Below are 12826 nucleotides of genomic sequence, written 5' to 3' on the forward strand. Positions count from 1 at the left end.
GCCTACTTACAGATCTTTATATAGCTGACCCATTGTGGAACCTGAAGATGGGCCACTTGTTATCTGCATGGGGAACATCTGAACTGCAAGTAGAACATTGGAAGGAGTTAGTGCTAGCACCCCCTCTCTGTTCGGGGTGGTACTGCTTACTTTTTTAAAATTTTGAAGATGTCCCCTAAGTGCACATGCTTGGTATGCCCCCCCTTAGTATGTCCTCAGTAGAGTATACAGACCTAACTGAGAAGTTATAGACACAAGACAGATGAAGATGTCCCTCAAGCGCATTTCCTGACATCAATTATTTCCAGTATACTGTAGGTAAACTCCTGATTTCGTGGTGTCTGCTGTCTGCCAGATAAACAAGTGTGATTCAGTGAGGCGATGTGCTATTTGGTTGCCTTGGTGAGGGATTGTTTGAAATTTAAGAGTAATTAAAACCTCTTGCTTATGATTTAAAATATTGGCCTTGCTTTGAAAGTAGTTGCAGAGTGCTTCAAAATATTTATTGCTGAAATGTACAGGAAAAAAGCAAATTTCAATCAAGAGTTAAACAATATGCTTGATTGCGCTTTATTACATTTTTTAAATTAGGAATTATACATTTCTATTTTTAGTTACCTTGATATATGAAAGAAGAAATGAAACATTGTAGTAGAAATAATAAATCAAAACAAAACAGAGTGGAGTGAGTGTCTGTCAGTCTGTACATTTAGCTGAGAGCAATGACAGAAGAATGTGTTGCTAACTTACATTTGTATAGCTTATAACCACTAAATAACATAAGCACTAAGAATGAAGTAAAAAAACATTGTTGAGGGCAGGAGTGACTTTTGAAGCAGGGGCGAACTCATTTCACGCCTATTCAAATTTTAATTGGTAATTTCTTTTAGGCAGGCACACTTCGACATACTTCCATTTAATGCACGCATTATATTTTTTCATAAAGGGGCTGAGATTAAGGTCTCTTTCCTGCCTTCATCTCTTAATGACAGCTGAAGCAATTTTCAAATGCCGATCTAGCATGACCTGGTTATGATGCTTTGAAGATGTCCTGCCGAATCATGCTGAATGCACTCGTTTCCAAATGCAAGTTGCCACTCTCTACTGTGCTATTGGCATATTCATTTTTTTGTATGAGGTCTGTAATAACAAAAACAAGAAGATTAATGAAAGAGCAGCTCACAGCACTTTTATTAATTTCTAATTGGTTTAAGGATCCATCCATTTTATGAAGCTTTCCATTCCTATATATACACTGTCACACATGTGAGCTTGGAAGGCAGTCAAAGGGCTTAACTCAAGGTAATGACATGCCAGACTGAGACTTGGTAATGAGCACTAATGCCTGTTATTCTGTTTCTATGGAACTCAAGAAGGAAAACCTGCGTGAAAACATCACTTCTACCTCCAGTCCTGCTCTCCGTTCCAGCCCCTGATGATGACCTCACTTCCACTTCCTGCCCTGTCATTCTTACAACACATGGTACTTGGCCAAAAATGGCCAAAAAAACTGTGACAAGATGGGACCATTCCTGGGTAGACCCCCTTACCTAGAATGACCACTAGAAGACACCACCTTCCTGACAGAAGGTTACAGAAAACCAAAGAATTACAAACAGGATATCAAAAGAAGGGACAACACAGACAAATGTCAGTGAAACACAATAAAAATTTAGTGTTTCATTATGCTGTAACCATGAAGGTTACATAACAAGGCAATCCTCACTGGCTCCTAAGGCCAGAGTTATACTTGCTGCTACGCAAGCGTTGTAGTGTTTATACTTGCGCGTGTACTTTACGTAAATCTGGAGGAATCCACCAGGTGGCAGTACAAGATATTATCACGGTGAGACATGTTCGGCTTCTCTGTGTTGTGAATTGCCTGAAACATCCATTAAATTCCAATGACACCTTACAACAATATCTCTGAAAAGGATGTTTATTGATTAAATCCATCAATCCAGGGATGTGTCCATTCCAGCAAGCATTGGGCACGACTGAGAAACAATCCCTGGACGAGGCAAGGTGAATACAAGCACACACATACACTAGCGTTATTTTAGCGGCACCAAATCCCCAAATCTGCATATCTTTGGAAGGAAACCAGGGCACAGTATCGAATACAGGCAGGAAATATGAGCAATATAACACTCTGCGAGACAGCATTGCTGCTGCTCCGCCACCGTGTCACCCCCATGTGTGTAATTATTAACAGTATTCATTATTGAAACGAAATTATATGTAAAATGTAACATACACACTTTAATGCATTCCATCATGAAAGTGATATCAAGAATAAATCTAAAGATTCTAAATGTGCAGAGTTGGAATATCATACATTTAATTTGCTCTGCGTGGTGATCTATTGCTGATTGCCGCTGCTGTAAGGTCCAAGAAGCTCTTAGAGATTAAAAACTGGGATGATGTTTACGATGGTCTGCTTTAATGATAAAGTAAACTATGAGGTTAGAGTGGACATTTAGAGATTAAAGCCGAAATGTTCACTTTAATCACAAAATACACAATTTCACTGTGTCCTTTATTTTTTTCTCAGTGGCTCAAATACAGCACTACACATTATGTTGCTGTTGTGAAGTTGCAAAAAAAAAAAAAGACGGCACAAAAGATGGTATGTGAGACTTTTAAAATGTATCGTGCGATGCTTGAATATAAAAGCACCACGAATGCATTTGTATGTCAGCATTTTACTTCACCACATTGAACCATCCATCAAACAGCGAAGCGCACACATCAATCCCCGTACGATCTGCATAGAGGCTTTCTGTTACATGTAGATAGTAAACAGAGACTCTGACGTCACGTTCTGACTTTTATCACACTGCGCCCCCCTACTTTTTGCTGGTACAGCAACTCGGCACGCGTTGCGTTAATTTCTGAGGACCTGCTCAGAGAGCGCATGAAATGAACGCTGGGAACTCGTGGCAGCCATGATTCGGGCGCGTACGCATTCTGAGCGTGAAGTATAAACAAGCCCTAAGCCCCACATTTTTCGCACACTCCGTTCCCACCTCCTGTCAGCATTTTCTAATGTTGGTCTCCTCTTCCTCCTTCTCCACTTGGCCAGGTGAGGCTCTGATTCTACTCTGCTCCCAACTCCACACGCCCCTGAGAAAGGAAGAAGAGACCTTTTAAAGGCTGTCATCTATAATTCAAGCTGACTTGTATTGATCGTTTGCAAGCTTTCATTTAAGATAAGATTTCAAGAAAAAACTTTTTTGGTGTTTCAGATTCTCAGATGTTGATATCTGCCTTTTTATTTTGACATGACGCCAGCCCCCTTTTAGCCTAATATGTTTGGACTCTGTCATTAACTTTACCCCAGTGAGCTGAATCTGTGCTGTAGGGGTCCTCATCAGCTGTAATCAGAACTATTTGCAGATCTTTCACTATGTCAGCTGCTGAACCTCCCTCAGCTTCTCCTGCCACAGCTGATTCCATCTTGTCCTCTTTGATGCGATGGGTCTGACTGCAGCCTGCATAGGTATGACATTGGTCACATAACAGCAACAACATCAGTCACGAAACATCTTTTAAGTCAGATAACTCTCGCACAACCCTAGTTATAACCAAAAGTTTAACCAGGCATTCAATGGCCGTTTTGTGATTGACATTGTGGGTGTTACACACGTGATTCTAAGGTATTGCGTGATGCAATTACACTCCACTGACATTGTCTGCCTCAAAAAATGTGTCAAACACTGAAAACTTTATTAACAAGGGGTTTCAAAAATCCAGTACGTTTTTGCATCTTTCTTAGCGTCTCCCATTCAGGTTTGTGTTTTTCCTTTTTGTACTCCACTATCATACTTTCTCTGATCTGGCATAGACCATCAAAATAAGTTAGCAAGCACTGCCCCAAAATGTTAAGAGACACATAACGCTGCCATTAGCCAAGTTTCCATCCAGTTTTTTGTGACATTTTCTTATCGACAAACAGAATATACGTAAAAAAAATGTGCGAAATTTGCTGTCTCCAGCCTGTTTCCATCCAACTGGCTTTTTATCGATAAAATGGTGTGCGTGATGACGTCACCCCCCCCAAAACGAACTGTCGCATAAGTTTTGTTGTATCGCGAAAAAAAATCTGCCCTTGAGCCGTTTTCATACATAATTTTGTGTATGTCGCAAATTATCTACCTTTTGTTTTCCACGTTACACCCCCTCCACTAAACAAAGAAACGGAGAGATTATTCAGACAGTTTTTTGAAATTTGCCAGCTTACTGTTATTTCAGTTTCACAAATAATTGGAATTGTACATAATATTAATAAGAAAAATTAATGCGCCGTTATATCAGACTTCCGACTGTAGCGGAGGCCAATGAAATTGCAGACCGTAAATTCCTTGGTGCATCTTGTGCCACAGATTTACCGTACGGTGTGCTGGATGGCACGCCTCAGACCATGCGAACCGCTCCGCTATTCTCGTTTTGATTGCACGTGATGAAAATGTATCATGTGACACATTTATTTGCGTTAAAGCCCTTTTTTTCCGACAAAAAGTGTTTTCAATGTAGTTTTTGCGACATCTGAAGTATCGATATGGAATTTATACGCTAAAGTTAAACGGAAAAATATTATGTCGACATGTACAACATTTTATCGATAATTAGCATTTTCATCAGCTACAATTTAAAGCGCTAAATATTTTTTCGCAAAAACTCCTTGGATGGAAACCTGGTTACAGACAGAAGCTCAAATGAAAAAAATTGATTGACATGCACCTCTGTCATCTAAAATTCAGTATATTCCTTCATTTGGAAGTAATTTGTGTAATTTTAAGAGGATTAGATCTGCCAGTTTAGCAGCAATAATCATTTGTCTTTGGAAACAAGAAGAAGAAATATTTATTCATTCACTTTTATAGTAGTTTTGATTGTCTAAACATCATCCTTTGACTGTGGGTGAAGCCCCAAAATAAAAAGTCCATTAAATAAATTATAATGAGACATGCCTGTGATGTGGTCTGGATCATTGAAGTATTGTAATTCTCATAGCTGAAAAGAAAGAACATATAAATTTTGCTTATGAAAACAATTATACGATTGCTTCATAGATCTGGAATTCGTGAGAGGATGGCAAAACAAAAAATGTTTTTAAATAAAATGAATGCCAGCTCTTGAATGCAGTTTACCAGAAGGCAAGTGCACTCTTAAAAATAATGTGTCTTTCATGGCACTATACTGGATTGTGTGGTTCCTCATAGGCCCATTGCTTGACAAAGAACCATTTCACCCGGGAAAGATCTCTTTGCATATGTAGTTTGTTCTTGGAGGTTTGAAAAGGTTTCTAATGTATGGACAAAAATCTTAAAAGTATGGAAAGCTACCTAGCAGGATACTAACAGAACAAGAAAGAAGGAACTAAGCCTGTGTGATTGTGTGCAGCAAGAGTCATTTTAAAACCAGAAACTCAACAGTATATCATAAATCTGCTATCATCCATATACACTAGGTCTCTTTATAGATTATTTAAATGAATAAAGGTTCTTTCTGTTTCCTTCATGTGGTTGGCTCTTTTGGGAACCAAACCTGGTTTCCCTTTAGCATCACTCTGAAGAACCACTTTGGAAGCTTTATTTTTAAGACTGAGGAGGCTTGGAGGCAAAATGGAACCCGATTCCCTGATATAATGAGACCAATGTTATCTTTTTCAGTCTCATCACCAAATGCCAAGTGTGTGTACCTGCCTTTAAATATGGGGGGTGCAGAAGGATGACATTGGGAAGCTCTTGTGCCTCAGGGCATGAAAAAATGTAAATGAAGAAGCCAGCATTGATGAGGTACAGATTTCATGAAAAAGAAAGGAGAGGAGGAATTAAATTTAGTAGAAATACAATAAATTATCATAGATAAGCCGTTGACACCACTCTCACAAAAAAAAGACAGAAAGATATGAAATTACTTTGCATAAAATATACAGTACTGTTATCTAGATTATCTTATTTTAGTTTCTTTTTTGAAACAGAAAAGAAACCTTGACAACTTTTAAAAAATATCTGAATGATATATTAGGATAACTCATAAACAAACTAGCTTGATGGACTGACTGGTATCCTCTCATTTGACAGACATTTTATGTTTTAAAGTAAGGCTTATATTCATGTACTCTACTTTTTCACAGTGTCTCTTTGCTATAGCTACAGTAATTGTCTTATTTCTCAGCCTTTTCCCGGTGCCTTTTATTCAATCTTCCTGTCATGACATTGTTCTTATATTGGATATCACACTTTTATTCAGTATTGAGTCATCTTGCTAATTTTAATTCTATTACGTCATTTTTTTTCTTAAAATTGTAAAGATACCTCTACATTAGCCTTTAGGTGTTTTTTGTCAGGGCTCAGTTGCCGCTAAAAATAAGAGGTAATACAAGAAAACATTGAGACTTCTTGATTAAAGTAGTAATAGGGAAGCTTAACTAAAGATGTCAGTAGATGTCAGGAGGAAATCCTATCAGTCTTTGACCCAAAAATGATGGGGGTATCGCACTGTAACTGGGCATCTGCAAAATCTTGCTTCTCCCATCTGGCTACAAAGTCATGCTTGAGTATCTGCTGTGCTGGGTGGGCAGTCAGGAAATGGAGGCATTGGACAATGAAAAGGGCCAGCAAAACCTCAAAGTGAAGCAAAAACGCATTCGCAATTGTGATGCTTGAAAGGAATAGCCCCATGAGAGACTAAGCAATGGAAGCAATTATTCCATGGGCGCTAATGTTACCAGCATGGCCATGGGGAGTGTAGAAAAGAGTATTCTTAAAATTGATGATTTGCATATATTCAAAGAGAATCATAAACATATATGAAAGTAAGTATTATATCCTAATGCATACTAGTACAGTAAGGGTTAAACCATAAATAGCCCTCTCCTGCATATTTTATTATTTTTCTCTTTTCAGCTGCAAACCACCAATATCTTGTTGCTAAGCTCAAAACTTTAGTCAAGGAGACTGTGTACTTAAAGAGGGTTAAGCAGACCATTGTTTTAGAAATGCAGCTGCTCAAAACTTCAACCTTGAGAGATGTTTGGACGTCAAGTAACTTTCATTTGAACAGCACAGTGTCTCATATGTGGGTCTTCCTGGTTTCGACTTAAGATGTGTTCTTGATCAATGAATACGTTTTGGACACCTGCATAGGGTATAAAGTAATGATGGCAGTTACGGTCAAGTGATGGACATTAGGTAATGATGGGAAGGACCAAAAGGAGGAGAGTATTTTGCACAAGTGATAAGAATTGTAATAAATGTAAGCTGTCTGAATTTGCTAATTGCTCATCTCACTTGATTTGAGTCTGTGTATGCATCACGCAATAAAACTTGATTCTGCTATCTTCATGAAACTCTGTGTACCTTCTTTGAGCAGCATGTCTCTGCCACAACAAGAGCTGACAGGACACCAGGAGAACTTCTCCAGAAGAACAAATGGCAGCAAGGGGATTCCTATTTAGAATATGTGGGCACGTACTCTGTGTTACTGGGGGAAGGAAGCCTGGGAGCTATCAAAGGTGCCCAATCCATTTGAATTCAGACTTAACAGTGCTAAGAAAACTTGAATGTTCAAGAAAAGGCCATATAGTAAAGGCCTATACATTTTTAGGGTGTGGCCCTGACACTTTGATTGTAGAGATGTAGCCATCATGAGGTTATAAAGGCTGCTCCTGCCTAAGCACCATTTTTAACCTTAGAGTCAGAAGGTTATTTGGGCAGCGGCTCTGTGGCAAAAGGGAAGAGAAACCAGGAATTTTATGCATGTGTGTAAAAGAAGGAGATAGAGAGAGAAAGAGAAGGAAGGTGAGAAGGACACATACACAGGTCAAAAGGGGCTGCAGGGATTTATTTTCTGTTCAGTTTTCTGTGTGCTTTTTTCTTTTCCCTTTGCCATTTTCTCTGTTTTTTACCAATAAAGTCATTGTTTTAGTATATTTTGGCCTTGTTAGCACTGAGTGAACACTCTACTATTATGTAGGCTAGAATAAACTATTTCCAGGGGAGTACCAAAAAAGAAACGCCGCAACAGAGTGAAACACACAGAAAGGCACAGGAGCACAAAATCAAAAAATGCAACTCAAAAAATGTGTGAAACGCAACAGTAAAGAAAACAAAACGCTATAAAATAGCAGAGGGAAAAACGTCACAAAAATAGAATCACTCTCTCTTTATTTTCATGAACCCTTTTAATTTGCACAAACATGTTGATTACTGCAACATCTTCATAGACTTCTTGGAGCCCTGCCTGTTATAGCGATTTAGACTAAAATATTTTTTTCTGCTTTGCAGAAATTTTGTTTAGGTAATTTTTAAGGGTTTGGACATCAGGAAATCTCCCTGTATAGTTATTGTCTCTAGACATATGTTAACAATTGTTATTATATATGTTTTAACCAGACACCATTGTTTATACATGGGTGACGCCATTTTGTGTAGCTATTGCTAGGACGTAGGTCCGGATGCTAGGCTACATTCCCCCGAAGTCGCATCACATGATATCAAACTTTTTTTTTTTTTCTTTTTGTTTTGTATTATAGTGCAGTGGTTACCACTGCTGCTTGAAAATGTTGGAGTTCTTCCTTTGAATCCCAGCTTGATCTGCATGAGCATTGCTTTGTTACAGCCTTGTCCAAGTTGACTAAGCATACATTATGAATTTATTAATAAGTTGATGTGTAAGAGGCATTTGTTTTTCTTTTGTTATCTTTTCTTTTTCTTGTCTTATTTGTTTTCCAGTCTACATTCCCTACATTAAGACTTTTCAAGTTATGCCATTACAAACTGTGTAATTTGTGCTATGTGAAGACTTAACATTAATTTTAAAGAAATCGTAGATTGTGAAATGCTGTACATGCTGTGGATATCTCATTATTGTCATTGTAGATTATGGCTTTTCAGTGTCTCTTTAATGTGTCTCTTTATTTTTCTTAAATTACATAATTGAGTTATGATAAACCATGTGTTTTGTAAAAATTCATTTGAATTTGCTTCTATAGCAGTTAATTCTCTTTATCATCATTCATCACTAATACATTCAAATGAGAAGAATCACCATAAGAGGATTTTTGCATTTTAGCAGTAAGACAATGGTCAAAGAGAAGTGTTTTAAAGATAGTAAAATGAGAAATAAGCTATAAATCAAATTAAGTAGCAACTACTGCTAATTCATATTTTTCAGAGGTTTCCACTTGAAATTCTCCTTGTTGTTACAGGGAATAATTATGATAATTTATACATACATGTAGGGAAAAGTACTGTTAGAATTAAAAAGGCTGAAAGAAAGAAGTATGGATAAGCAAACTCTTTAAGATATATTTCTTAGAAATCACTACACACTGGGGAAATTCCTAAAGAGTTAAAACTAACATGTTTGTCACATTGTATAATGACTAGTAGTGCTACCAGTCCAAGATATTTGAAACTCTTAAGTAATCAATGTAGACCTCTGTGTTAACCTTCGCAGTGCACCATTGTATGCATATATCTCTGTCATATGCAATGTGGTATGAAACTTGTAAAAGGCAGTGTTAATCTTTTATTGGAATGACAAATGCAATGCATTTTATTACTAAAAATATTTGTGATATGCCATATTTTGGAACAACAGAGTCATACCAGCAAGACAAACACTTGACACCAGACACTTAGAAACTGAGCAATAATGGTTAGCTTAATATATTAGGGACAGGGTTAAGTAACAATTCTGAAGAACGGTTCTATTAGTGAGTAGTCAACATTGGTTTAGGCAGTAGGTTTATATTTCACAAACATACTAGAATTATATGTCTAAGTAAAAAAAAACATTTGATGAGAGTCGTGACTATGAAATGATCTTAATCTTAATTATCTCCCCAGTGGTGCTGCCATCTAGTGCCCCAGGGGAGGTAACACCCTGAGTAAGTTCTCTCCCCCAGTCCTTCCACTGTCGAGACGTCCTGGCTGGTAACGGCCCCGGCTGTCCACCATACTGCTCTTCCCTCAGCTGAGCCTTAAGGGACGAAGCGGCCCATCCCACAAGAGTGGAGTCGACGTACTCTGGTCCACGGCTCGGTCCTGAAATGATAAGACGAGAAAGAGACAGGGAGGCGCTGTGCTAACATTGTCTCCTGCCAGCTAATGGCATCCTGAACGAACAGTGCCTCCAACTGTGGCCTAGACGGTGGCACTCATAACAACATTGCTCCCCTCCTTGCACCTATGCCCTGTGGACATGAAAATAGGATGGGAAGCCCTGCTCCACCTTGTACCCAGTGAAGGAGCAGCTTCTCATTTTAAGTTATGGAAATTATCTTTAAAAAACACAGCAACTAAGAAGCTGGTCAATGATGCAGTTGGCACTGAGTTAGGGGGAACAGAGAATACTCTAGAGGTTAGTAAATTTGTTTCAGATGAACTTGAATAGAATTCGAACAAATAGCTGGTGGGTAATGTGTGTGAAATAAACACATTTAAGGGTTTATTCATGAAAGAAAAATATTTGATACCATTTTTTGATACAATTGAATAACGGGCACAGGGGTTAAGCTACAAAACAATGAAGTAGATTTATTTGGGGACCTCCATATTTTGAACTAATCAGAGTAACTGGAAGTGACGAGCAGGCACACATCAGTAATGTATGAAACATGCGCTATTTACCTGATACTCACGTTTTGGAAATCATAATCCTAACCCTAATCCCAGGTTATCTGAGAGGCTCAGCACACACATTTATTTTCATGAAATGTTAACAGATGTATAAAAATTCGGAACCCAAAGAAAACATGAGCTTCTTGGATATTTTATTCATGTCCACAGCACTCACTTATCTCATTATTGCACTTGCATTCCTGGAAGTGCATTCATGGTATTATAAAAATGCAAAATTGTTTTAGTGTTTATAGAATGCTGGACTTTGTATTTCTCTACATCGTTCATCATCATGAGAGGGTTGTCTGTTAATTACATTTATTTTTGTTACTTTTGTATATTTTTCTGTCTTTGTTTTTATTAAAATTAATTGTGTTTATTGGTTTATCCTTTTTGTTGCTTTATATTCATGTTGCTTTCTCTCTCCAGGGAGGCTTTTCAATTGCAGAGTGGTGATAATGCACAAAATTACATCTTATTTAAGACTGGAGGTTTGCAGAATGTAACCTTCTTATAGGCCAGACTTCCAATTTAAAAGAATAAAAAACAGATATTTTCTTTATCACTTCTGGCATCGATTAAGATATAAGCAATAATGTTTTATTTTCTTCCCTATTTCTGTTTGTTCTTTTGTTGTTCTGGCTTTTCAAGGGCACTTTCATTTTTTTTTTTTTTGTTATGATGCTCACCACAATCCAAAATTCAATTGGCATAGATATGAACTGGAAACCTGGGGAAAGAACTGTTTTATTGACTGTTTCAGAGAAATACAGAGACCTTATCTGAACCTTAATTGTTTCTCAGTTTCTTCTCTGTCAACTCAGTGTTCAGATTTTTAAGATGTTTTTGTAAAGAAAGTTGTTTAGTGTTGCCATCTTTTGTGCTTTTCCTCTGCTACCTGGGGCTCTATTATGTAAGAGAAAGCTGTACTCTCTCTCAGAACCTAAAAGTAAAGCCATGTAAAATTATATGACAAAGAATTTATCAAACCATCCAATATTCCAATGGGGTGGCATTTTTCTACTATGAAAGGACAGCTGTTTCTCTTAGAATTTTTATTTAATATAGAGAATTAAGTAAAAGTAATACCAAAAATTAATTATCCCCTTCCCCTGAGTCATTTTTAGAATAGATCATTATGTCTGCTCTTTTTATGAATTGGATCTTCACAGTGCTTCTTAACTACAGTAATTAATAAAAGTCAGAAAGTGTGGTGAATGAAAAACAATTTTAAACACAGCATGTGAGCACTGTGGGTGTGTTGTAATGTCATATGGGCTTGCTGATGCTCCAGCCATTTTTCAGTCTGGTACAGTCATAGATGTATGGTCTGCTCTCCCAGAGGTCTGCATGTCAACTATAGGGGAGATGGGATTGTATCCTTCCTGTTCAGAATGGGCAGGGCAGGAAGCAGAGTGAAAGGTGATGCCATTCCTCATCCAGGTGGTGTGTTCCAGAAATATAAATTATATACATAATTGGAGAAATGTCAAATTCAGTAGAATATATGGAGTTTCAAGCCTCCTGATAAGAGAGATGCACAGGTGCTATTCAGCCACCATTAGCTGGCCAATAAGCAATTTGTAGAAATAGGTGCAATGCTTGATGATACCTTATAATAACTTTTACAATGGATGAATAGTTTCAACTATAGACTAGGCACTGCCAAAAAATCTACAACTAATGAATAGATGACTTGTCAACATGTAAACTGTAAAAGCCTGCATTAATCCTTTCATTGTTCCAAAGCAGGCAGGAACAAGAACTAGCCCGTCGTCCATCCCTTGCCTATGCCAAAAAAGTGAAAGAAAACAACAAATTAGGTGTACTCAGGAAACCAACTAATACCTTAATACCTTAAAGAGGTTTCTTACTGCCACTCCCATATTACATCATCCATATTGGTCTGAACAACTTGAATCAAAAGTTAATTTTACTGTTGTCAAAAGCTAATGATAATACCTGCCATAAAAATGAGGGCCCAGGCTAGAAGAAATGGAGCTTTCTCTTTTTTACCGATCATAAGACTTCATTCAGTTTGCCATGCTCTGTACTGTTGCTTTGGCCACATTAACTTTAGAATTATTTACAGACATAGAAGAAATAAGGCTGATGATTTATCCTACCAATCTGGGGTGACAACATTACTGATATTGACAATTTAGTGTTGTGAACTCAAAAACCTAACTCCA

The sequence above is a fragment of the Polypterus senegalus genome, chromosome 2, assembly GCF_016835505.1.
Source record: "Polypterus senegalus isolate Bchr_013 chromosome 2, ASM1683550v1, whole genome shotgun sequence".
NCBI lineage: Eukaryota > Metazoa > Chordata > Cladistia > Polypteriformes > Polypteridae > Polypterus > Polypterus senegalus.